This window comes from Adiantum capillus-veneris, chromosome 25, assembly GCF_014529385.1.
Source record: "Adiantum capillus-veneris isolate H3 chromosome 25, ASM1452938v2, whole genome shotgun sequence".
NCBI lineage: Eukaryota > Viridiplantae > Streptophyta > Polypodiopsida > Polypodiales > Pteridaceae > Adiantum > Adiantum capillus-veneris.
The window spans coordinates 44243475-44269966 of record NC_140955.1 but is presented as its reverse complement, the minus strand read 5'-3'; positions in this window follow the sequence as shown (position 1 = coordinate 44269966).

Sequence of the window (26492 nt, the reverse complement as noted above, 5' to 3'; positions counted from 1 at the left end):
CAAAGTCAATTTTTCCTGCAGAGTGTTGAGATACTACCTCCTTGCCGTTTGCTAACTCGACAACTAGTTTGCTTGACGGATACTTATCTAGCTTAAGCTTTCTCATGCATCTGGGTGAAAGAAATGAAAGACTACTGCCACAATCTATAAGGAAGTTAACTTGTTCACCTCTAAGAGATCCTGGCGTATGAATGACTGCGTATTGCTCGCAACCATTGGGATTGTCAATTGCAGCATGCAGGGTTGCTCTCTCCACTGCTTCGTCACCCACAGTTGGTTGAACTACTGCGGCATTCACTCTGGCGGTAGCTCCACGCCCTCGCCCTCTGTTCATTCTTCCGCGTCCTCCTCTTCCATTAGCTTGGCCACGCCCACGGGTATTCAAGGGTATGGCATTGGCGTTGGTTGCATGAATGTTCCTAGGGCAATTGGATCTGTAGTGTCCAAGCTCGCCGCAACCATAGCATCGAACATCAGGGAACTCCATGGTTGTAGTGGTAGGTACAATAGGGCGCTGGTTATAGGTTTGGTTGGCTGGTCTGTTGTCCCAAGCAGTGTTCCTTGCCCTCTTTGCCCAATGATTCCTCCTATTCTGATTGGCCTTTTGTACTTCGAGAGCTAGAGGTTTAGCCCTCAACAAGGCATCCTGAAGTGTTGACGGCCTGAGAGCCTCCAGCCGAGTGTTCAAGGGATCGATTAGTCCTTGACAGAACCCTGCCACCTGTTGTTCCAAGGTCATCTTAGGAGCATATCTCCGAAGGGTGACAAACTTTGCATAGTATTCTTCGACCGTTGAATTCAGCTGCCGAAGTGAAAAGAATTCATTCATTCTCAAGGTCCTATAGGCAGGTGGTAAATAACGTCCCATTATCGCAGCTTTGATGTCTTCCCAGGACTGGGAAGATCCCTTAATATCCATGTCCCTGCAATGTTGCTTCCACCATATCTTGGCATTGCCAGTCAAGCGGAACATCGCAAGCATGGTCTGATTTACGGGTTGGGTTCCCGCAGCTTCAAAGTAATCGTCCATGGCTTCCATCCATACTTCCGCATCTCTCTCCACATTTGCTCCCTCGCCCTTAAAGATCGGAGGTTGGGCTTGCTTAAGGAGGAGCTTCTTCTCTTGCGCTGCCGAGTACAGAGCAACAGGCGGTACCTACATGGGTTATACGAAATTCTTGATACCATTACTTGAATTTCAAGAGACAGAGATTCAGAGACAAAAAGCACTTTATTGATGGAATTTTATTACAATCGAAACTCCTCAAGGTTTAGAATGACTGGTGACCGCTTATTACAAGGCTTTATGGATTTGCGTATAACATACGCCTAGGAAATGGTATTGACATGATGCACTACTTCATTCGTGTAATAGTTCTTATACACATTCTTGAGGGGATAATAAACTAAGATATCGGGCCGGAGTTTCGCTTTCAGTAATCCAAAGGTTTTGACTCGGTTTGCTGGGATCACATTGGTGACCTTCTCCAAGAGCCAGTCATTGATGGTTTGGTTGGAGTTGCCCGAAACTGTCTGATCCAATCGTGTGGGCACCAAGTAGAATATCTCTATTACTCTCAACTCTTCTCCCCAACGTATCTTCTTCAAGTCGGTAGCCAGGCATCCTAGCTTCCGCGCATTGATGTAGTAAACCCCTCCTGGAAATGTCCAATCAAGTTCCCATCCTTTGTCAATGCGAGTGGAGTGTGGCGTATAAGCCTTCAACAGTATCTCCATGACATCTCGCCTGAACTGGTAAACAGGGGATCTTCGAGCTTGCTCATAAATAAGCTCAAACACTTGGAACTTCCGATATACGAGCACGGGATCTTCCTGCAACACCAATGCAAGGAATTCGGATCAACTACCTATATACTTTCAGTTCCTTTTAAATGTTCAAACAATACGACTTTATTTTCCCAGCCTAACCTAGGCTCTGATACCAGGTGTGGGGTCCCCACCCCGTCGTATCAAACAACGGATCTGATGGTAAACCTGGTGGCCACTAGATCTATAGCGGAAGCAAACAAAATGGTTCAGGGTTCAACTAGCGGACGATCTCTCATCACAAAGTGAGTCGAGTTCGAGCCTACTAGCAACGAGATCTAGCTCCACCTCGCAGGGGAAGCGTACTTAACTATCTAGCGATCCTAAGACCCACCTTCCAAGAGGAGAGAAACCCCGAGTGCCTTTTTCCCCATGTTTCAGAGGCACGTACTCTCGAGAATTCCCCGCTCTAGGGGCAATGAGCGTTACTAATATCGAGTAAGCACTATGGGGACAGAGAGTTCCCGACCAATCGGGACCACCCATCTCGTAGGCATTGGCAACCCGAGCCAAGCCCCCACTTTCCACCCCCACACTCACACTTCATCGTGTGACCTAATTACTACCACAAAGGTTGTTCAACATAAATATTCCTTGTTTAATTCCGAATCACATGGTTCGTTAAAACAGCCCTTCAACCAGTATTGCAAACAACACCAAGACAGAATTCTAGTAAAAATTCTACTCAAACTTATTCATAAAAATTCCAATGTTCTGGAGGTACAACATCCCCCCTCCAGCGAGAGTTCACTCCTCCCGTTGTCACCTAGCTGCCCATACAACTAGGTATGTCCACCGCATAGAAAGCACATCATGGACACTCCCACCGCATAGAAAGCAAGACGTGGGTTCCCACCGCATAGAAAGCAAGACGTGGGTTCCCACCGCATAGAAATCAAGTCGTGGGTATCCACCACATAGAAAGCATGTCGTGGATTCAAGAGTCCTAACGAGGAACTCTGCCCCCTGTGATCAGTAGGGGGGTCAGGACTGATTCAACATTGGAAATAAAATGAACATGTCGAGCTAAATTTTCCCTAGCAAACATTCCTTCCTCTTGCAAACAGCATACCCATCAGACATTACCTTCCTACTTTAGAACTTAATGTACAATGATTTCAATGCAGAGGTTTCCGTCGGATTTCTCCAACATGTTTGGGGATATGAGCATTCCTAACTAGCGTATGCAATGTTAATTAAACAACTTGAATAAAAATATGATCTACCTCTTCCACTTCTTCATCGATGGCCCGTGAGATGGCCGGTATTTGCTCGTCCATGGGAGCCTTCCCCTTTCCGTTGACATTGCTCGTTCCTGCTTCGCGATCATGGGCACCACTGAAGCGCGTCCTCTTAACCGGGGCCATTTCTCACTACTTTAAATGATTAGCTTGGGGAAAGAGCTAAGGTTCACAGCATCATAACAGTCCAATGGGTAGATTAGTGACATCAATTAATCCCTCCTATATGAGAGTCTAGATTTCTTTCATAAAGCAATCATTAAGGATGGCACATAATCCTATGGGAACCGGCTCTAAGATAATTATTCGGCTTGCATGATCAAGAATAATTAAGATTTCACTATTAGAATTACCAGAGAATTGGATTAAGTATGATTAAACTATTTCCTAGCAATTAGATGATGCAGATTTACTCTATGCATATGTGTGAGGAAAAACCAATTCTTAGAGACTTAACGACGGATTAATTTCTCCTTAATTACGTCTTAATGCATAAGAAAAAAAATGAATTCAATTAAGCTGCAATGTTAATGAGTGATTACAATAGTGATTCTCTTCAATCTGCACAAATACTAGCTTAACGATTAATTACTATACTATCTAGAGAGAGAAGATTCTGATAATTATGCTCTAATCATTAATCGAGAGTGAAGAATGGCTGATAATTCAGCTATGGAATGATGATTACATAATAAAGTACGAATAAGGAGAATTTAGGGAGTAGTCATAGAGATTTTCGACTAGGAATAGGCATAATAGACAAGGAATTTAGATGGTAGAGAAAAAGATTCACAGATGGCATTAATTAAACTGTTATTATCGTGATTAAGAGCTTGTAATCTTCTCGATTTTCTGATCTAATCGAGCTTCTTGAGATGAAAATTCGGCAGCACCTCCCTCCTAGCTTCCTCTTCAATAGGTGTGTGATTCGGCAGCACCTCCCCAATGTGTGTGGGTGTGTGTGTATGCACTGTGTGTATGTGTGATCATAAGTGTGTGTGTGTGTGTGTGTGTGTGTGTGTGTGTGTGTGTGTGTGTGTGTGTGTGTGTGTGTGTGTGTGTGTGTGTGTGTGTGTGCAGGTCTTTAAATAGGCTCCTACAGGATGAAAATCGATCTGGGTTGCTAAATGCATCTGGGAGCTTCTCCAGTTAAGCATGGCAAGTCCAGTTCTCTGCCCACCAAGTGTCAGGTTGGCTTGGTTAACTGGTTCTGAGACTGAGTTGCAGGCTTGGCAGCTTTCCCAAGACTCCCACAAAGCAAGAGGGCGCCCCTTAGCTGCTAAAGCTGATCTGGAGTGGCCTGGGACCTGTTCCCACACAGTCCCGGGCACCCGGTACCTCCCGGACAATTTTTAGGAAATTTGGTTCTAGGCTAAAACGGGTCATACGAATCGGATTTTGATGCCGTAAATTGCCATACGAAGCTCTAACTAAGGCACTGGCCCGAGTACCTGCCATATTTAGCAGCCCCCGAGGTCCGAAAATGCATTTTTTTCAAATTCGGAGTACGGGTGCAGATTTTCGAGACGGTCGAGACTGGACGGTTTGGGTGACCAAAAACTTACTATTTTTGGAAATTTTTCACAAAAATTATTTTAATTCACATTTTGAAGCTTTATAACATTCTAAACATCATGGCACTGACAGAATCTGGAAAACTGCTAAAAATAGTAACTTATTCCATTGTATTCATTTCGTAGTACAAGGGTGCTCTTGTGATCGGGTCAGAGACCTTACATGTGATCTATTGTAGTCGATGGTACTTCCTATGGTAGACCATCGTGAAGAAATTGTCAGGTATTCTTTGACCAGTGTGGTGTTGCTTGGTATGTACACTTTTGAGATACTCCTATAATGAGTGGTTCATTGATATATAGGTCAACCATGATGTGAAACTGATGTGGACAATTAAGGCTATTGATAGCGAGAAAAAGAGCAGTGCAATCGGGTGGCCTCTGTACTTGTGCACACTCCACAAACCACACCTCATGCAAACAAGCAAAGAACAAAACAAAGGGGGCACCACCCTAAATTAAGAGGTTTAGGGACCTCACACATAGTGCACATAGGCAAGTGAGACTTCTGGCATTATGATGGCATCAAAATATACGGCAAAACACATAGAAACGAATCTTAGGGACCTTATGTAGCATATATATACACAAGACATCAGCTTAACAATACAACGGCATCTGATCATACATAACAAGGATATAGAGAAGCAAGCCAAGGATGGCATAATCCCTTGTCAAAAACAATCAACCCAGCAAGTAGGTATGATCCTACTAGCAACACATCAATACCTTAGAGAATGATGGCGAGGATGGTGGCCATGGAGCATAAGAGAAGACTCCTTATTTAGGTTTTAGGGCTAGTAATGTAGCATACTAGAGGGAGAGAGAGAGAGGGAGAGAGAGTAGAGCTCCATCCATAGCTCCTCGTTGTGAGCAATGTCGCCATAGCTTCATTGCTTGGTGAAGTGGGTGAAGTGTTGTGTTTTGAGTGAGAGAAGGCCTCCTTATATAGGTTTCTGAGAGGGTTTAGGATTAGGGATAAACATGCTTAAATCCGCTGATTGGGGTTACTTTTTGCTTAGGGTGGTCAATAGATTGAGGTCACCTGATATGTCACCATCAAGATATTCTCTAGAGTGATGTGAGAGGGGAGGGTAAATGCTGATTTTTCTGATTGTGACACATAGGGATAAGGCCTTGACCAGCATTTAAGAGCAGGTAGGTGGCTGTTGAAACTGGAGGTTCTGCACATGTCAGGGGGGGACCTGCGGGGGTCCTCCTGAATATCAAATTCTCAAAGAATCCGCAACCATGGCTTCTTTTGACATGTGTTCTTTGAAAAAATCAGCATGTCTCTTTTCAACTCAAATGTCTTTATCCCTGTTGACTCACCTTTACCATAAGATTTTCTCCTTTTCTCCTCCTGTAACTGCATTGTTGATGCCCAATCACTGCTTCTAGTAACAGTGAACTGTTACCTACCAAATACTTATGGTGCAGTAAAAAATATTTACCATGGGTAAAAAAAAGTTACTGTAGGTAAAAAGTGATTTGTATTTACCATGTAGGTGAAAAATATTTACTATGGTAAAAAATATTTACTGTCGGTAAAAAAGTGAAAACGGAGTATGCTGTGCTGTGAGTCCACACGAACATCCTCGTGTAAATTTCACTAGAAATTCACACCTAGAATGGGCTATTCTGTAAGATATAGGTTGTAGGCATGCATAAGAGCTCGTTCCCACGTATCTTCTGTCCATGGCATTTTTTACTCTTTGGTGCTTGTGAAGTAGATTTTTCTTCTCTTTCGAGATCCCTTGGACTAGAGTATCCTCATCTCCCCAACAACTGACTGTGCCTTTATTGCATCTTCAGAAGGGGTCCTAAAAACCATGCATCAGCTATCAACTTAATGTTGATATTAGCACATCCTAAGCTAACTATCACCCCTTTTCTAGCTACTTTGAGCTTCACTTGTTGATAATCTAAAGGTCTAGTAGCCATTTGTTAATGATTGGAGTACTTTATGATATTTTCTCTAGCTCCTATCTCCACTTCTGAAGATCCATCCAAAAAATGTACACTGATTCTAGCATCTCTTCCTCCTAGCCACTCTTGCGTGGCTTGAACTGCAGTGATCGGTGGTAGCGATGACAAGGTTTTCTTTGGTTGTTCGTGTTTCTATGGTTTGAAGACAATTTTTCCTCTTAAAAATATGGAGTTTTAGCACTTCTTGAGATTCTTAAACTTTTTGTTGTTGTTTTGTCTTTTGTGCTTTCATAGCATGTGTTTGTTCAAAAATTTTAATTGTAAGGAAAATGTGGTACTTCTTACGTCTATATCCACTAATCTAATCAGGCATCTCTTCTCCCTCTAATGTAATAATTTTATGGCACCACTCAGTGGTATGAAATGAGTCACAAAGGGTCCATTTCCTTTCTTTTTCAAATGTTTAGAATGTTATTTCAGGTGTATGCCAAAATATAATCACATATTGGAAACTACTTGCTTTTCACATGTTGATCATGGAATTCCTTCATGCATCACTTTTAAGCATATATACATGCTATAGCTCTAAGACATGTTTCATCAAGCTGCTCAAGTTGATGAATCCTCTTCAAGAGTTCATGCCCTATCCATTCTAAATGTCTAGCTACTCATAGAGTAGGAATTGAAAATTCCAAAGGCAATATTGCATTGTCCAATTGCCATCTTGAATGGTGTTTTTCATATTGAATGCAACTTGATAAGCCCATAAAGCTGAATGTATCTTTTGGTCCCAATTTGATCTAAATTTTGCTTATAATCTTGGTAGTACTACACAAAAGATCTTGTTTGTGCTCTCAACCCATCCGTTTGCTTGTGGATGGGTTGGTGCTAATTTTTTATGAGCTACCATGAATTCATCCAATAGATGTTCAATTATTTTGCTTTAAAAATGTATTCTTTGGTCAATTGTTATCTCTATTGTTAATCCATACCTCATAAAGATCTTCTCATATAGGAACTGTGCAATCAATTTTGGATCATTATTTTGTGTTGCCTTAGCTTCAACCTACTTGGTAAGGTAGTCAATAGCAACTATGATATATTCCGCATGTGTTCTAGAGGTGGAATGAGCTATGGGATCCACAAAGTTGATTCCTCATTTGGCAAAATCTCTTGCCCCCATCATTGGTCATAAAGGAATTTCATCTAGTTTTGTAATCATTTGGTGCATTGACACCCATTACATCGTTTAACATAAGCTCTTGCATTTATAGACAACATAGGCCACCAAATACCAGCAACCATAATTGCTTTGGCTATTTTGTCTCAGCAAAAATTGACCTTCTACTTGATTTGCATGTGCTTGCTCAAGTATTAGTATATGCTAAGTTTCCATTGCACATATTCATAACTGGCCATCTTTACCTCTTTTATAGAGATGATTGGAAATCAACTATAGTCTCGGTCTTTTGTTTTGATTGATAATTTGATCATTGCTTTGCTCAATCCCTCTGGGAAGATTTTAGTTGTTAGGTATTCTACAATGTAGTTGCTCCACCTGAGAGCCACCATAATTTTGGAACATATGTTCATGAACTATCCTTCTCATATTCGGCCAATACACACCCAATCTCATAAGTCATTGATAATTTTGCACTTTTCCATTGTGAAGACTAGTATTATGAATAAGCACTTGAGCAAGATCGATAGGTCTTTCTTCAGGTTCAATGAATAATGCATTATTTGGTCTGATTCCTGTTTGTAGAGACAGATAGCCAGCAACATGAGAGATTTTGATTACTCGACTATTTGTGGTTGTTGCTCTATGTGGAATCTTCCTACGATAAGAAGAGGAATAATTTCTTCACTCCATCTAGGCACCATCCTATAATTGAAAAGATATGAATCAAGTAGATCATCATCCACTCCAAACGGTGCTTCTCTATGCATCATTTGTGAAAGGTGGTAAGCACTTTGGTAGGTCTTACCTTTCTTAACTACCACTATGAAATCAGACTCAAGCAAGATGATAATCCATCAAATAGTATGTCTTGTGTTGCAAATTTTGTTCATTAAATAAAGCAAAGCTTAATGATCCACAAAAAATGTGAATTGATTTATCAGTAAGTATTGCCAAAAAAAATACATATTATTTCCAATTCTTCTTATTCCATAGTGGTCTAGTTCTTTTTAGTGCTATTTGAAAGGGAATGGCATTATGGTAGAAACACTAATGAGCCATTCATGGTACAAATAGTGTGTTAGCTACAAAGAGATTAGAGAGAGATTGAGAATAATGAAAGTAGAAAATCATGATTAGATTGATAGCAAATACTACATGCAAATGGTGTATACAAAGTAGGTGCAAATAATGGCTAATGAGAGGATACAAAGTGTGTAGCTTAGGCTTCTTTTATAGAGTTGGTAGAGAGCTTCCAATGATGTAAGCAATGATGTCAGAGTGTATGTCTTCCAAACTAGAGAGGGTTCTCAATTGTGATGGTGCAGATGTGTCACACACCCCAACAAGCCTCCTTGTGTGTGTCATAGTGGCACCCAAAAGTACAAAGGTATCCTCCCCTAGAGAACTTGACGGCAAGGTGTAGGACCAAAGTCAAAACATCCTCCCCAGAGTATTGTCAACTAGGTGTAGGATCAAAATGAATGTCCCTTGAGAATTTAACAGAAGGGAATATGCCAAATATACCTCCCCTAGAAATTGGTAAGCAACTAGGTGGTAGGTCAAATACAAATGCATCTTCCTTTGATGTCAGAGATCAAATGTCTTTGCAAATCCTCAAAGTGCTTTATGTTGTGCTTTGTTGCCAATGTCGGTTGCAAATTGTCATCATCATGTTTGTCAATGTTTTGAGTTCTCTTTCCCTCCAAATGTGTCATCATGATGTTCAAAGTAGATGCCAATGGTGGCATGGAATGTGTGCCAAAATTATGTGCAAATATGTGTGCAAGTGAGGATGGTCTTACCCAATGTTGGGTAGTGCTTGATCCTTGTACAAGTTTGGTCATCTTCATGTAGCCAAGTAATGCTTTGATCTAGTGCAAATGTGAATGCAAGTGTTTTATGCAAGGAGTAGTGATATGCTTGTGTAGCCCCTTGGGTAATCTTGTGATCAAATGATTATCTCAAGTAGAATACTTGGGTTTATGTGCATGTAGTGAATCTTGAAGCTTGAAACTCTCATATCCCTTTGATGCTCAAAGGCCCTTTGAAAATCCACTTGAAGTAATTTTTGCTCAACTGTTGCAAGATGCCCCCTTGAGGTGTGGGTGGTGAGCTCTAGGTGCAAATGCTTCTCAAGTTTAAATGCACAAGATATGGGCCTTAGTGTGGCAAGGACGGTGGGAGACAACCCTAGTGAGAAAGGGGCCCAAAAAGAACCAAGGGGCAATGGGCCCATGGGAAGGGGGTTGAATGATTAATCTCAAATAGAGTGATGATAGCGAGTTAAATCAAAAAATAATCTTTATAATGGGTCGCTTAATAATTAATGATGAGATGCCTGATGGAGATGCAGATTGTGACAAGTTGTAGATTGAAGCTAATATACATCCTAGAGCCAAATTGAGCGATGAGCTTGATGTGAGGCGTGTTCATAGCAAAGATACATCAGAGAGGGGGAATGGGGAACACATCCAGCACACAACACAAGGCCTATCAAAAAAAACCTTTAAAAGATATAATTTGCACTAGCAAACCACCGTCTGCATTCTTCTAAACACTCACACACCCGGCAAGACCACAGCCTACACACACCCATTGGCATAGTCTGTCTCAACATAGACACACACACGACCGCTCCTTCTCACTCTCTTACACAAAACACCGCCGGTTCAAGAAGGCACACACATCCACATTTCCAAGAGTACAGGATACCACAAGAGCAAGAGAAAGAGAAGGGGGAAGGGAAAATGACACAAGACTAGGAAACACTAGGTTGACCTTGCCTCAAAAGAGCTCTTCCAATGCTTAGAATTCCATCACAATGCTTGGACTCATGAAAAAACACTCATGGGTTTGACAAGCACACACCGTTTAGAGCTCTGATATTCCCTGCCCATAGGCATGGTATCCGACCCGCAAAGTATAGCTGAAAACCCTACTTCTAGACTATGAGTTTTGAGAGTCACACCGTACGTTGACCCTTTCCTGGCCTTGAACCGAGTGCCCCAAAAATGAGGAAAATTGTCTGGCACTGAACCTCTAGCATCTGCATCCAACTTTGACGAGCCGTATCTTGGCGTTGGTGACTTTGATTGACGAGCCGTCAAATCTGACTGACTTCACATGTTGCATGCCACCTTCAAAAACTATGGCAAAGCTGAAAGAACTATAGATGGCATGCCTATCAAGGCGATCAAAGTGCCACACAAGTGGCCCCCGTCAAATATTCAACTGACCATAACTTGCCCACCCCAATGATATGAGAAGACTGACATGCACCACAACTTGAGCACTTCACATCTATCCATTGAAATTAGCTTTGACCATGAGTTTTCACTTGCTTATTCCAACTTTGGTATGTGAAATCTTTCACATTGTAGCTTCGTTTGAGGAGCTGCCTGGACCGGCCCGTAGAGCACTTTGAACACTACACCCCAAGGCACAATTCTAACATCTTGGACACCTTGATTTTCTGATTTGATTGGCCCATCATGGATCCCTTTTGGCCAAAAAAACCACCTTAGACATACACTTCAGCAACCCCTTGCTTGCCCATGGCCTTCATACCTGCTCGAGCACTCTATCACACCCTTGTAGGCACCCATAGCACTGCACTATCCACTTCCCAGCATCGACCAACTTTGGTTGCACCATCATTGCCCAACCCCTTTGTTGAACATTCATGTTCAACCAAAAACATGCTTACTAAACTTAAAAATTACACCACTCAACTCACCACCAAGCACATTAGAAACCACAACTGAATGTACAAGGTATGTACAAAGCTTCATCCCCACCACACATCATCTCTCTCAGGTGGGTTTCCCACCCCCCTTGGCTACAATCTGATGCACATCAGGCACTAAGATCCTACCAAAGTACAGATTGAGTCATATACCATTCACCATGTGCCTAAGAAGCTTACCATTTGCTTACATCAACTGGTAGGTCCCATTCTTATGCACCTTGTACGAACCCGTCCACTTCTTCTTAAACTTATTCTAATTTTTTAAATCCAATTAGATCTCATACTTCATCACCAGGTCTCCTTCTTGTATCTCCTTGTCTGGTAGGTCTTGATCGAACTTTGCAACCCACTTCTCCCACTGTTTCACATAGTAATCCATTGCTGCCTCTCTATCCATCTGCAAGGCTTTAAGACTAACAATCATATCTTGTAAAACCCCCTATCGAGTGGCATTGACTCATCAAATACCCTTCAAAGCTTCTAATGTTTCACACACTAGTAGCATTGCCTCCTTACCATAAACCACCTCAAATGGAGTGAAATTTATAACCACCTTATCAGATGTCTTGTACGCCCACAAACACTTCTCAAGGTTAGTTTCCCACTCTATCCCTTGCTTATACACATACTTTGTCAGCAACTTGATGGTCTGTCCATTGGCACTCTCTACTAGACCATTGCACTGGGGATGATAGGGTGAAGAAAATCAATGTTGAATGCCCAACTTCATGACCAATAAGTTGGAATTAGGGTTGCAGAGAAACACACACAGCTTGGAGAAGACGAAGGAAGCTCAAGGCACACAATAGAGAGTGTGTTACTTAGTGTGCAATGGAAAAGATAGATAGCCCTAGAGTGATGGGCGTATATACAATGCACGGGGGGAAAAACCTCCTAAAGAGGGAAAAAATGCCCCGGCGGTCCTAGTGTGTTCACACACATCACTACCACATGTATATGGTAACAAATCCCCCCTGGAGAGATGTGGTGAACGAGAGCTGGCACATGAGTAAAGGGAAGTGCCATGCCCTGAGGACAGGATCAGTCCACAAAGGGGAGTAAGCCCAAAGCTTTGCGGAAAGCTTCAAGCTTCTCACGAGACAATGCCTTTGTGAAAAGATCTGCAAGGTTGTCCTGTGTTGGCACATAAGCCAAGCTGATCTCTCTTGCTGAGAGCCTCTCCCTGACATAGTGGTAATGCACCTCAATGTGCTTTGTGCGAGCATGAAAAACTGGGTTCCTTGCAACTACCAATGCGCTCTGACTGTCAGTGTAGATAGTGTTGGCAGTGTCCTGTTCAACACCCAAATCATCCATAAGGCGTCTGAGCCATACACACTCAACCGTAGCTGTGAAGACTGCCCTGTACTCAGCCTCACAACTCAAAGTGGCCACAGTAGGTTGCTTCTTGCTCAACCATGATATACATGAACTGCCAAGCATGAAACAAAAACCATTTGTGGACACTCACGTGTCAAAACAACCAGCCCAATCTGAGTCGGAAAAAGCATGTAAGTCTGGCGGCAATGATCCCCCCTTGGGATAAAACAAGCCAAGATGTAAAGTGCCACTAAGGTAGCGGAAAATTCTCTTGACAGCCTGCCAATGCTTAGACCCTGGGCTATGCATAAATCTGCTGACCTGTGAGACTGCAAACTGAATATCCGGCCTCGTGTTGCATACATAAATGAGGCAGCCAACAGCAGTTTGGTAAAGAGTGACATCAGCAGGATCACCAGCATCATGTAGACTCAACTTCAAACCTGTTTCCATGGGAGTGGCAATTGGTTTGCAATCCTCAAGTCCAAACTTACATAGCAATGTCTCTATGTAACTTTTCTGACACAAGGCAATACCACCATCACACTGCTTAAACTGTATACCCAAGTAATGATGCAACAGCCCCAAATCTTTCATCTTGAAAGTAGAATTCAAATCAGCCTTAAATTCAGCAATATGTCTCTCATTTGGTCCAGTGATCAGCAAATCATCGACATAAAGAACCACAATGAGAAGTACATCACCCTCACGCTTTACATACAATGTGCTTTCTGTTGGACTGTTACGAAAGCCTTGTTTGACCAAATGAGTGTCAGCTTTCTCATACCAAGCACGAGGAGATTGCTTCAACCCATACAAAGCCTTGTTACATTTGCACACTTTGTCCTCTTGTCCTTTTATGACAAAACCGCGAGGCTGCGTTACATAAACTTCTTCAAATATGTCACCATTCAAGAAAGCAGTAACAATGTCTGATTGATGTCCATCCCAACCAAAATGAGCTGCCAATGCACATAGAAAATGCACAGTAGTCATACGACAAGTGGGAGCAAAAGTCTCTTCATAATCTATGCCTTTTTGCTGTGCATAACCCTTTGCAACAAGTCGAGCCTTATGGCGATCGATCTCACCATCCGGTTTGCGTTTCAACTTGTAAACCCACTTTGTACCAATGGCCTTTTTGCCAGGAGGCAAATCACATAAAGTCCATGTGTCATTTTCTATAAGTGCATCATATTCTGATTGCATGGCAGCCATCCAACTTTCTGAATTCTGTGCTTCATCAAAAGACAGAGGCTCCTCAACATCATGTAAACTAGACACAGCCAAAGCATAACAATCTGATGCATAAGATGCATGTCGAGAGCCTGAACGAGTACGACTAGACAACGGTGAATCCAATTTACTGTCACGCAAAGTGTGCACCAGCCATTTTGGCATACCTCTAGCCTGCTCATTTTCATCCCTTTCCTCATCAAGTACATCATGTACATCTGCATCAGTAATAGGCTGATCTGTAACATTTTCAGAAACCCCCATAGGCTGTACATTTGCCTCATTGGAACTTACATTCGTATTTCCACCACTGAAAAGAGGCAACAAAGTGTCATAAATATCTTGTGAGCTTACACTATTGTCTCTAGTACATGACAGCAAGGGTTGAACAGAATCTTCCACAAACACTACATCCTGAGAAACCAGAATACGTTTTGTTTGCGGATGATACAACCTGTAACCTTTGCTTTCAGCACTATAACCAACAAAAATACATTTGACAGCCTTATCATCCAATTTTCTGCGCTGCACTTGTGGCACCAAAGCATATGCCAAACAGCCAAAAACACGCATGTGCTCAATAGAAGGTTTTCTATCATGACATGCTTCATATGGAGTAATAGACTGCAAAGCTTTCGTAGGACACTTGTTAACTACATAAGTGGCACACATGATGGCCTCAAGCCAAAAAGAATGCGGTAAAGCTTGACTTTTGACCATACATCGTGCCATTTCCGTCAGTGACCTGTTTTTCCTCTCAGCAACACCATTTTGCTAAGGTGTATAAGGCACTGTACATTGGTGTTTTATCCCATGACTAGCCAGAAATGCATTAAATTCATGAGACATATACTCCCCCCCTCGATCTGAACGAAGGGTGCCCATAGTACATTTCGAGACATTTTCTGCCATAGCCAGAAATTGTTTGAAGCACATAAAGACTTCGGACTTCGCTTTAAGCGGAAATACCCATGCATGCCTGGAGTAATCATCAATGAAAGTCACGAAGTACAGGTGATTGCCCAAGGACGGAGTTTGCATGGGCCCACAAACATCACTATGCACAAGCTGCAACGTGCATGTGGCCCGAACTGAACCATCCTTTGGAAATTTAGAACGCTGCATCTTACCCAAAATATAGCCTTCACAAACATGTTTGACAGGTGCTTCAAGAGGTGGCAAAGAAGCAACCATATCAGACTTCTGCAAACACAGCAAACTGGCAAAATTCAGATGACCAAAACGTGCATGCCAAAGTTTTGCATCTGAAATATCCCTTGAATCTGCAACAGCATTTGCAAAATTTTGTCCACACTTGTCATACAAAGTGAGCTTATACAGCCCACGGCACAGAAGCCCAGATGCAACAATTTCATCACCAAAACTGAGATCATGAACTGTACATCTGTCATCCACAAATTTGACTACAAGTCCAAGTCTAGCAAGTGCAGATACAGATAAGAGATTCTTCTTGATCCGAGGTACATAAAGTGCATCAACAAGTGTGAAGGAACTACCATTAGCAGCAGTGAGCACAATCTTTCCAACTCCCTGAACTGGATAAGAGGCGTTGTTGGCACAAGTGACTGAATTCCCATGAGGGACAGACTCAAGAGAGGTAAACAATTCACGATGTGAGGTAATGTGCTTTGTAGCACCACTGTCGAAATACCACACGTGTGAATCTGCAGCAACGACTGACAAGCATGCATCATGGACAGCAGGATTGTAAGTGCACTCTGCGCTAAAAGCCCATTCTGCATCAACATCAGCAACACAGTCTCCTTTCACAGAAGACTCAACAATGGCTGCATTTGTAGTGGAACCAGCATTTGCAGTGGAACCACCCTCTTTCTTCTTAGCCTCTTTGGCCTTCAACTTAGGACACGACTTGATCAAGTGATCATTGGCTTTACAATAATGGCAACGTATCTTCTTTTTGCCCTTATCACCAGAATTTCCAGATGAAGTACTGCCAGCAGAAGCATTAGGAACATAATTTTTGCCACTCGCAGCAGAACCATAAGAAGTGGCTGCATTGCTGTTACCACCCTTTCTTTGAGAAGCAATAAAAGCCTGTTCAATTGCACGCTGCCTAGTCCTGTTTTTTCTGGAAAGTGACTCTTGCAACAGCAATGTGCATAATGCATCAAACTTGACAACTTCAGGATTTCCTTGGGTCATCAGTCTCCAAGTACTAGCAAAAGTCTGATAGGAATCTGGTAAGGCATCAAGAACAGTCTGCACAAGGGAACTGTCTGAAATGACTTCACCTGCAGAAATAAGCTGCTCATTGATATCCTTGACACTAGCAAGGAAAGTGTCCATATCATCTTCCTCATGCATAATCTTCGACTCCAGCTCTTACGCAGCAAAGCAATCTTAGCCTCATTGCGGCTTGCATAAAGACCTGCTAAAATATCCCAAGCCTGTTTTGCAAATTTTGTTGAGCGGATGTGAGGAACAATGGTGCGCTTCACAGACAACGCAATCAATGCATGAGCCTGCGCATCCTTAACATCCCAACGAGCTTGTTCTGCCGTAGGCAAAACAACTCTAACAACTGCAATCCTTGCAGCAAGACCTGCAACATCCTCAACATCGCCTACATCCTCAGAACCAAGACGTACATCAATGCCCTGCACAATGTTCCAGACACCCTTTGACACAAGAACATGTTGCATCATATAAGCCCACATAGGGTAGTTGTCCCCATCCAACCTGTCCTCAACAACAAACATTTTGAACACATCTGTGTTGTTGTTGTCAGCCATGGTAAATGCTGCACCCGATGTGAAAACTGCCCGAAAATAGGAGAAACGGAGTGGGAACAACTTGTGCTATATAGCACAAACCGTAGAAGACTATAAGGCACCTGTTATGCAGAAAACGGCACTGACAGAAATTCTGCACAAAATGATGAAATAGCTTGTGCAGTACTGCCTGTAGTGGAAACGGAGGCTGAAATGAGCCCAAATCAAAATTCTGAGCAGACCGAGCTCCTTGAGCCCACCCAAAATATTTGTCGACCTGCGAACGCTCGCCAAAGCTCACTGAAATTGGAGAAAGTGAGCAGGCGTGTGCTGGAGCAGCTGGCGACTAAGCCCGGGAGGACGTGACCTGCTCTGATACCAATTGTTGGAATTAGGGTTGCAGAGAAACACACACGGCTTGGAGAAGACGAAGGAAACTCAAGGCACACAATAGAGAGTGTGGTACTTAGTGTGCAATGGAAAAGATAGATAGCCCTAGAGTGATGGACGTATATACAATGCACGGGGAAAAAAACCTCCTAAAGAGGGAAAAAATGCCCCGGCGGTCCTAGTGTGTTCACACACATCACTACCACATGTATATGGTAACACAATGCTCACATTAGCTTACTTCTAAACCCTTGAGCTCTATTAGAAATGAGCACCCATGGCACTCCAAAATGGCAACAAATGCAATCAAAGAAAAACTGAGCCACAACATGCACATTTACCTCCTTAAATGCCTTGACCACAACCCACATGGTGAGGTGCTCAATGGCTACCACAATATATTTCTTACCACTTGTTGACTTAGGGAGTGGATTGATGGCATCCAAACCCCACTTCTTAAAAGCACTTTGAGCGATGATAGCCCTCTACGACTCAGCTATGAGTCATCTTTCACCCATGGTCTGGCACTTGTGATAGGTCTTGCAGCAATAGTGTACATCCCACACTAAGAAGGCCACCAAAAGCCTACTCTTAGGACTCAAAACAGCACTTGGTCTTACTTTGATGTCGGCTCTCTTCATGACATTGCTCCAACAATTAGGTTAGTGAAACTAGTAAAAAAACTTAGTGAAAAGTAGCATGGAAATGAAGCTAAATTAGTAATGGTTAGTGTAAATGTAGTGAAATTGGGGGTGGAGTTGGGGGTTTGGGGTATTCATAACTCAAAAATTAACTTCAATTTCTTGCACACTCATAATCAAATTATACTAATTTGAGTTACACACACTCGAAACCAATGAAAGAAAATTACTCTATTCTCAACATCCTCTTCTCACTAGCTTAGGTTATTGATCCCCAGCAATGGCGCCCAGTGTTGGGGATCATTGTAGCATTGGCTTAATCATAATCCACAACCAACAAAATTATCAATCCGTGAAGCGGCAACCCGGCTAGGGCTTGGAGGCATGAGCGTCATGGAATGCATCGAAATAGAGGATTCAAGGGATCCTTCTGCCAATCATAGAGAGAATCTGTGGAAGGAGCTTCCTCTAATCAAACACACAAATCAACTCAATAATCACTTTGCAATATTATGCGATTGAAACTAACCTTTACATTAATCACCCTATTCACAACTCTCAATCACACACATACACAAAAAATGTAATTAACACGCCTACTTCACATTACAATGGATATTCCATTCCAACACCTCAATGCTACTATGCATGCACAAACACTAATTACACACTTTGTAGAGAGAGAAAGAGAAGGAAGTCACAACCCTCACACACCATGGCCAATGATGTGGCTAGAAGAGATTAATTAGAAAGGGATAGAGATCTAGAATTCACTAATACAACTTCACATACACATAATCAATGCTAAGTGGATTAACAAGAAAGAATGAGTAATTGATTAATAAGAATCAAGAGTTCAAGGGCATGGAAAGCCCAAGAACCTCATGACTATCAACCCTATAAAGAGCAAAGCTCACCCAAGAATGCCTTATCATTTAGCATAGGCTACTTTTATATGCATGGACTCCAAGCCTTTTAACAATGGAATGAAGTTGAGCCCTTTAGTCTATAGCTTACACAATTAGGAACTCAAATGAGCCCAAGGCCTATACAAACAAATGGGAAATATTATGGTGCACATCCTTTTCTTGTGCACAACCAATGAAGTGTTAGCCGCGGCTAACAATGCTCTTCAATTAAAGAGAACAACTAATACAAAGTCCTTTCGAAGGGGGTTGACTTCAAAAATTCCAACCCTCCCCTGGTGTGGAACTCTCTCTCTCTCTCTCTCTCTCTCTCTCTCTCTCTCTCTCTCTCTCTCTCTCTCTCTCTCTCTCTCTCTCTGTGTGTGTGTGTGTGTGTGTGTGTGTGTGTGTGTGTGTGTGTGTGTGTGTGTGTGTGTGTGTGTGTGTGTGTGTAATATTTAATTCATGTGTGCACACGTGATTGAATCTTGATGAAAATATACATGTCTTTGCAAATGTTATGCTACAATGTGCTTAGTTATACATGAAGTGATTGAGCTACATATTAATCTCATTTTTTTGTTATATTGTCAATATTTTGACACATGAATGGATGCCCCAAATTGATGCCAAAGTGTTGTCTTTCTCAAAATCTACTATTGCAAATGTATGTTTGTACAATTCCACATGAGTGACTACTACTTGTTTAAATACTTATATGGGTCTTTCAACGTAGCCATCTGCTAACTACAGTAGTGTCGTGCGGGTTTTTCTAAGGGCTGGTTTTTTACAATTTTTTTCAAAGTTCCTTTGTAGCTATGGCTACACTTGCTCTACTATCAAGAATAGCTATCATTTGTTCTTTTCATATTCTACAAGTAGGGTGGTTTTTTCTTCTTCTCCTTTACAATAATCTCCCACTTTGTTTATAGGAATTGGCTTGGTACTCTTTTGTTTTGCACCTTTTCTTTTCTTCGGTTCTGCTTCTTGTTGGAATTAGGGTTGCAGGAAAACACACACAACTTGGAGAAGATGAAGGAAGCTCAAGGCACACAACTGAGAGTGTGTTACTTAGTGTGCAATGGAAAGATAGATAGCCCTAGAATGATGGGCATATATATCAATGAACAGAAAACCTCCTAAAGAGGGAAAAAATGCCCCGGCGGTCCTAGTGGGTTCACACACATCCCTATCACATGTATATGGTAGCAAATCCCCCCTGGAGTGATGCGGTGAGCGAGAGCTGCACATGAGTAAAGGGAAGTTCCATGCCCTCAGGACATGATCAGTCCACAAAGGGGAGTAAGCCCAAAGCTTTGCGGAAAGCTTTGAGCTTCTCATGGGACAATGCCTTTGTGAAAAGGTCTGCAAGGTTGTCTTGTGTTGGCACATAAGCCAAGCTGATCTCTCCTGCTGAGAGCCTCTCCCTGACATAGTGGTAATGCACCTCAATGTGCTTTGTGCGAGCATGAAAACTGGGTTCCTCGCAAGTGCCAATGCACTCGGACTGTCACTGTAGATAGTGTTGGCAGTGTCCTGTCCAACACCCAAATCAGCCATAAGGCGTCTGAGCCATACACACTCAACCGTAGCTATGAAGACTGCCCTGTACTCAGCCTCACAACTTGAAGTGGCCACAGTAGGTTGCTTCTTGCTCAACCATGATATACATGAACTACTAAGCATGAAACAAAAGCCAATTGTGGACACTCGCTTGTCAAAGCAACCAGCCCAATCTGAGTCTGAAAAAGCATGTAAGTCTGGCGACAATGATCCCCCCTTGGGATAAAACAAGCCAAGATTTAAAGTGCCACTAAGGTAGCGGAAAATTCTCTTGACAGCCTGCCAATGCTTAGACCCTGGGCTATGCATAAATCTGTTGACCTGTGAGACAACAAACTGAATATTTGGCCTTGTGTTGCATACATAAATAAGGCATCCAATAGCAGTTTGATAAAGAGTGACATCTGCAGGATCACCAACATCATGAAGACTCAATTTCAAACCTGTTTCCATGGGAGTGGCAATAGGTTTGCAATCCTCAAGTCCAAACTTACATAGCAATGTTTCTATGTAACTTTTCTGACACAAGGCAATACCCCCATCACACTGCTTAGATTGTACACCCAAGTAATGATGCAACAGCCCCAAATCTTTCATCTTGAAAGTAGCATCCAAATCAGCCTTAAATTTAGCAATATGTCTCTCATTTGGTCTAGTGATCAGCAAATCATCAACATAAAGAACCACAATGAGAAGTACATCACCCTCACGCTTTACATACAAAGTGCTTTCCGTTGGACTGTTACAAAAGCCATACATCCCAACCCATACAAAGCCTTCTTACATCTACACACTTTGTCCTCTTGTCCTCTCTTGACAAAACCGCGAGGCTGCATTACATAAACTTCCTCAAATATGTCACCGTTCAAGAAAGCAGTAACAATGTCTGATTTCCATTGGACTGTTACAAAAGCCTTGCTTGACCAAATGAGTGCCAGCTTTCTCATACGAAGCACGAGGAGATTGCTTCAACCCATACAAAGCCTTCTTACATCTGCACACTTTGTCCTCTTGTCCTTTCTTGACAAAACCGCGAGGCTGCATTACATAAACTTCCTTAAATATGTCACTGTTCAAGAAAGCAGTAACAATGTCTGTTTGATGTACATCCCAACCAAAATGAGCTGCCAATGCACATAGAAAATGCACAGTAGTCATGCGACAAGTGGGAACAAAAGTCTCTTCATAACCTATGCCTTTTTGCTATGCATAACCCTTTGCAACAAGTCGAGCCTTATGGCAATCGATTTCACGATCCGGCTTGCGTTTCAACTTGTAAACCCACTTCGTACCAATGGCCCTTTTTCCAGGAGGCAAATCACATAAAGTCCATGTGTCATTTTCTATAAGTGCATCATATTCTGATTGCATGGCAGCTATCCAATTTTTTGAATTCTGTGCTTCATCAAAAGACAGAGGTTCCTCAACATCATGTAAGTTAGACATAGCCAAAGCATAACAATCTGATGCATAAGATGCATGGCAAGAGCTTGAACGAGTACAACTAGACAAAGGTGCATCCAATTTATTGTCACGCAATGTATGCACCAGTCATTTTGGCATACCTCTAGCCTGCTCATTTTCAGCCCTTTCCTCATCAAGTACATCACGAACATCTGCATCAGTAATAGGCTGATCTGTAACATTTTCAGAAACCCCCATATGCTGTACATTTGCCTCATTGGAATTTACATTCAAATTTCCACCACTGAAAAGAGGCAACAAAGTGTCATAAATATCTTGTGAGCTTACATTATTGTCTCTAGTACATGACAACAAGGGTTGAACAGAATCTTCCACAAACACTACATCCCATGAAACCAGAATACGCTTTGTTTGTGAATGATACAACCTGTAACCTTTGCTTTCAACACTATAACCAACAAAAATACATTTGACAGCGTTATCATCCAATTTTATGTGCTGTGTTTGTGGCACCAAAGCATATTCCAAATAGCCAAAAGCACGCATGTGCTCAATAGAAGGCTTTCTATCATGCCATGCTTCATATGGATTAATAGATTGCAAAGCTTTTGTAGGACACCTGTTTAGTACATAAGTGGCACACATGATGGCCTCAAGCCAAAAAGAATGCAGCAAAGCTTGTCTTTTGACCATACATCGTGCCATTTTCGTAAGTGACCTGTTTTTCCTCTCAGCAACACCATTTTGCTGAGGTGTATAAGGCACTGTACATTGGTGTTTTATCCCATGACTAGCCAGAAATGCATTAAATTCATGAGACATATATTCCTCCCCTCGATCGGAATGGAGGATGCCCATAGTACATTTGAGACATTTTTAGCCATAGCCAGAAATTGTTTGAAGCACATAAAAACTTCGGACTTCGCTTTAAGTGGAAATACCCATGCATGCCTGGAGAAATCATCAATGAAACTCACAAAGTACAGGTAATTGCCCAAGGACGGCCCACAAACATCACTATGCACAAGTTGCAACTGCATGTGGCCCTAGTGGCCCTAACCGAACCATCCTTTGGAAACTTAGAACGCAGCATTTTACCCAGGATACAGCCTTCACAAACATGTTTGACAAGTGCTTCAAGAGGCGGCAAAGAAGCAACCATATCAGATTTCTGTAAACACAGCAAACTGGCAAAATTCAGATGACCAAAACGTGCATGCCAAAGTTTTGCATCTGAAATAGCCCTTGAATCAACAACTGCATTTACAAAATTTTGTCCACACTTGTCATACAAAGTGAGCTTATACAGCCCACGACACAAACGCCCAAATGCAACAATTTCATCACCAAAACTGAGATCATGAATTGTACATCTGTCATCCACAAATTTGATTACAAGTTCAAGTCTAGCAAGTGCAGATACAGACAAAAGATTCTTCTTGATCCCAGGTACATAAAGTGCATGAACAAGTGTGAAAGAACTGCCATTTGCAGCAGTAAGCACAATCATTCCAACCCCCTGAACTGGATAAGAGGCATTGTTGGCACAAGTGACTGAATTCCCATGGGGAACAGACTCAAGAGAGGTGAACAATTCACGATGTGAGGTAATGTGCACCACTGTCAAAATACCATGCATGTGAATCTACAGCAACTGACATGCATGCATCATGGACAGCAGGATTGTAAGTGCACTCTGCACTAAAATCCCAGTCTGCATCAACGTCAACATCACAATCTCCTTTCATAGAAGACTCAACAATGGTTGCATTTGTAGTGGAACCAGCATTTGTAGTGGAACCACCCTCTTTCTTCTTAGCCTCTTTGGCCTTCAACTTAGGACACTGCTTGATCAAGTGATCATTTGCTTTACAATGCATCTTCTTTTTGCCCTTATCACCAGAATTTCCAGATGAATTGCTGCTAGCAGAAGCATTAGGAACAGAATTTTTGCCACTCGCAGCAGAGTCATAAGAAGTGGATGCATTACTGTTACCACTCTTTCTTTGAGAAGCAATAAAAGCATGTTCAACTGCATGCTGCCTAGTCCTGTTTTTTTTTGGAAAGTGACTCTTGCAACAGCAATGTGCATAATGCATCAAACTTGACAACTTCAGGATTTCCTTGAGTCATAAGTCTCCAAGTACTAGCAAAAGTCTTGTAAGAATCTGGTAAGGCATCAAGAACAGTCTGCACAAGGGAACTGTCTGAAATGACTTCACCTGTAGAAATAAGTTGCTCATTAATATCCTTGATACCAGCAAGGAAAGTGTCCATATCATCTTCCTCATGCATAATCTTTGACTCCAATTCTTTACGCAGCAAAGAAATTTTAGCCTCATTGCGACTTACATAAAGACCAACCAAAATATCCCAAGCCTGTTTTGCAGATTTTACTGTGAGGAACAATGGTGCGCTTCACACACAACACAATCAATGCATGAGTCTGTGCATCCTTTACATCATAACGAGGTTGTTCTATCATAGGCAAAACAACTCTAATAGCAGCAATCCTTGCAGCAAGACCTGCCACATCCTCAACATCGCCTACATCCTCAGAACCAAACGTACATCAATGCCCTGCACAATATTCTAGACACCCTTTGACACAAGAGCATGTTGCATCATGTAAGCCCACATAGGGTAATTGTCCCCATCCAATCTGTCCTCAACAGCAAACATCTTGAACACATCTGTGTTGTTGTCAGCCATGGTAAATGTTGCACCTGATGTGAAAACTACCCAAAAAGAGGAGAAATGAAGCAGGAACAACTCATGCTATATAGTACAAACCATAGAAAACTATAAGGCACATGTTATGCAAAAACCAGCATTGACAAAAGAATTTGCACAAAATGACGAAATTGCCTGTGCAGACGTGCCTATAGTGGAAACGGAGGTCGAAATGAGCCCGAATTAGAAATCTGAGCAGACTGGGCTCTACAAGTGTTCCCAAAAATTTTGTCGGCCTACGAATGCTCAACAAAGATCACAAAATTTAGAGAAAGTTAGCACGCGTGGGTTGGAGCTGCTGGCGACTGAGCCCAGGAGGACGCAACCTGCTCTGATCCCAATTGTTGGAATTAGGGTTGCAGAAGACGAAGGAAGCTCAAGGCATACAACTAAGAGTGTGTTACTTAGTGTGCAATGGAAAGATAGATAGCCCTAGAATGATGGGCATATATATCAATGCACGGGGTGAAAACCTCTCAAAGAGGGAAAAAATGCCCCGGCGGTCCTAGTGTGTTCACACACATCACTACCACATGTATATGGTAACACTTCCATGATTTTAAATGAAAAATTTATGCCCATGTTTTTTGGGTTCTTTCCCACTTCGGCCCACATATATGGCATAATATTTAGCAAATATGCTAGCATTATGGTGCATTGGATAGGATTAGACAACAATTCTTGTAAACTTCTCAAATCAGTCATTTTAGGAATTGCTTTCCATTGTGATCACAACTTTCACTTTTGATTTACCTTCATGCTCTCTTGCATATGATGGTAGAGTCTTAAATAAGTGTGGTTTACTATTGGCATATGCTATAGATCCAATGTCACCATAAAGTGATTGAATATATCTCAGGAATAGGAGAAAAATTTGTATGTTGTGCTTCCTTCTTTTGCACTTCTAATGGTTATTTATAATTTTTTTGGCCATGGGTTCTCTATCTCTAGAATAGGTGCCATAAAATGTAATTTTGAATCATTTGTAATGTTGCAACCACTCGGTTGTCAAGTCTAGTATTGTTGACAATTCATGGTGGAGTTTGTACTTCCACTTCCTTCTATGGTTCTAGTTTTATTTTTGTTTGCGTAGGTGTTTCAATAGTCTTTGCCTTATGTGTTTCAAGTTTAGCTCTCTAATGTTTTGTTTTTGGACATGACATGGATGGTGCATTATCTTTCAAGGCTTAAGCGGTCTCAATTAGTTTTTGACACATTTCAAACCTTTGTTTCTCAACTTCTACATAGGAGTATGTCATCCATGTTTGCTCTAGAGTTTGGTTAGTCTTCAATCAAACTTTGTATGCTTGCAATATAGCATCTAATAGCTCCAAGACTTTGTCAACTAACATCGATCCTCCTAAATTGATCTTAGGGGGTTTGTTTTGCTCTACCATTGAAGCTTCCTTTTCTTGGTGTTGTTTTAGTTGTTCTCAAGTTTGAGAAAGCTCCGCTACCATGGTTGTTTGGTCAAGCTCTTGTTTTGCTTTCAAGTTTTCTCTCTTGGCCTTCCAAGATTTAAGTCGGGTCCTAATGGATTTAGCATTGATTTCCATTGGGTTTAACATGCTTGGTTTCTCTTCATCACTCTTTTCATTCATGGCTTCTTGATCTTGAGCTCTTATTACCACATTTATAGGAACAATTTGCTCAGCATCTGACCCACTTGAACTGGATAGAATGTCTATCATGTTCATAGGTGTCTTTTATGCCTGATTAAGATGCTTTGGGCAGTCTCAAATGAGATGTAATTTACCACAATCTGAACAAAATCCAAATTTTTATCACTGTTTCTCTTTTGTATTGACAATTTCTAAGTCAATGATTACCTCCACACTCATAGCATGGTCCTTTTTGTTGAGGCTGTGGTAATGGTTGATTGATGGGAGGTAGATTATATGGCCACTCTCTGACAAACCACCTGCTCTCGTCCCTTGTCCTGAGCTTGTACAACTGTAAAGTGCTCTTGTGGAGCTTTTCTTCAATCGAGAAGATGGTGTTCTTCAAGATTCCATGGTATAACC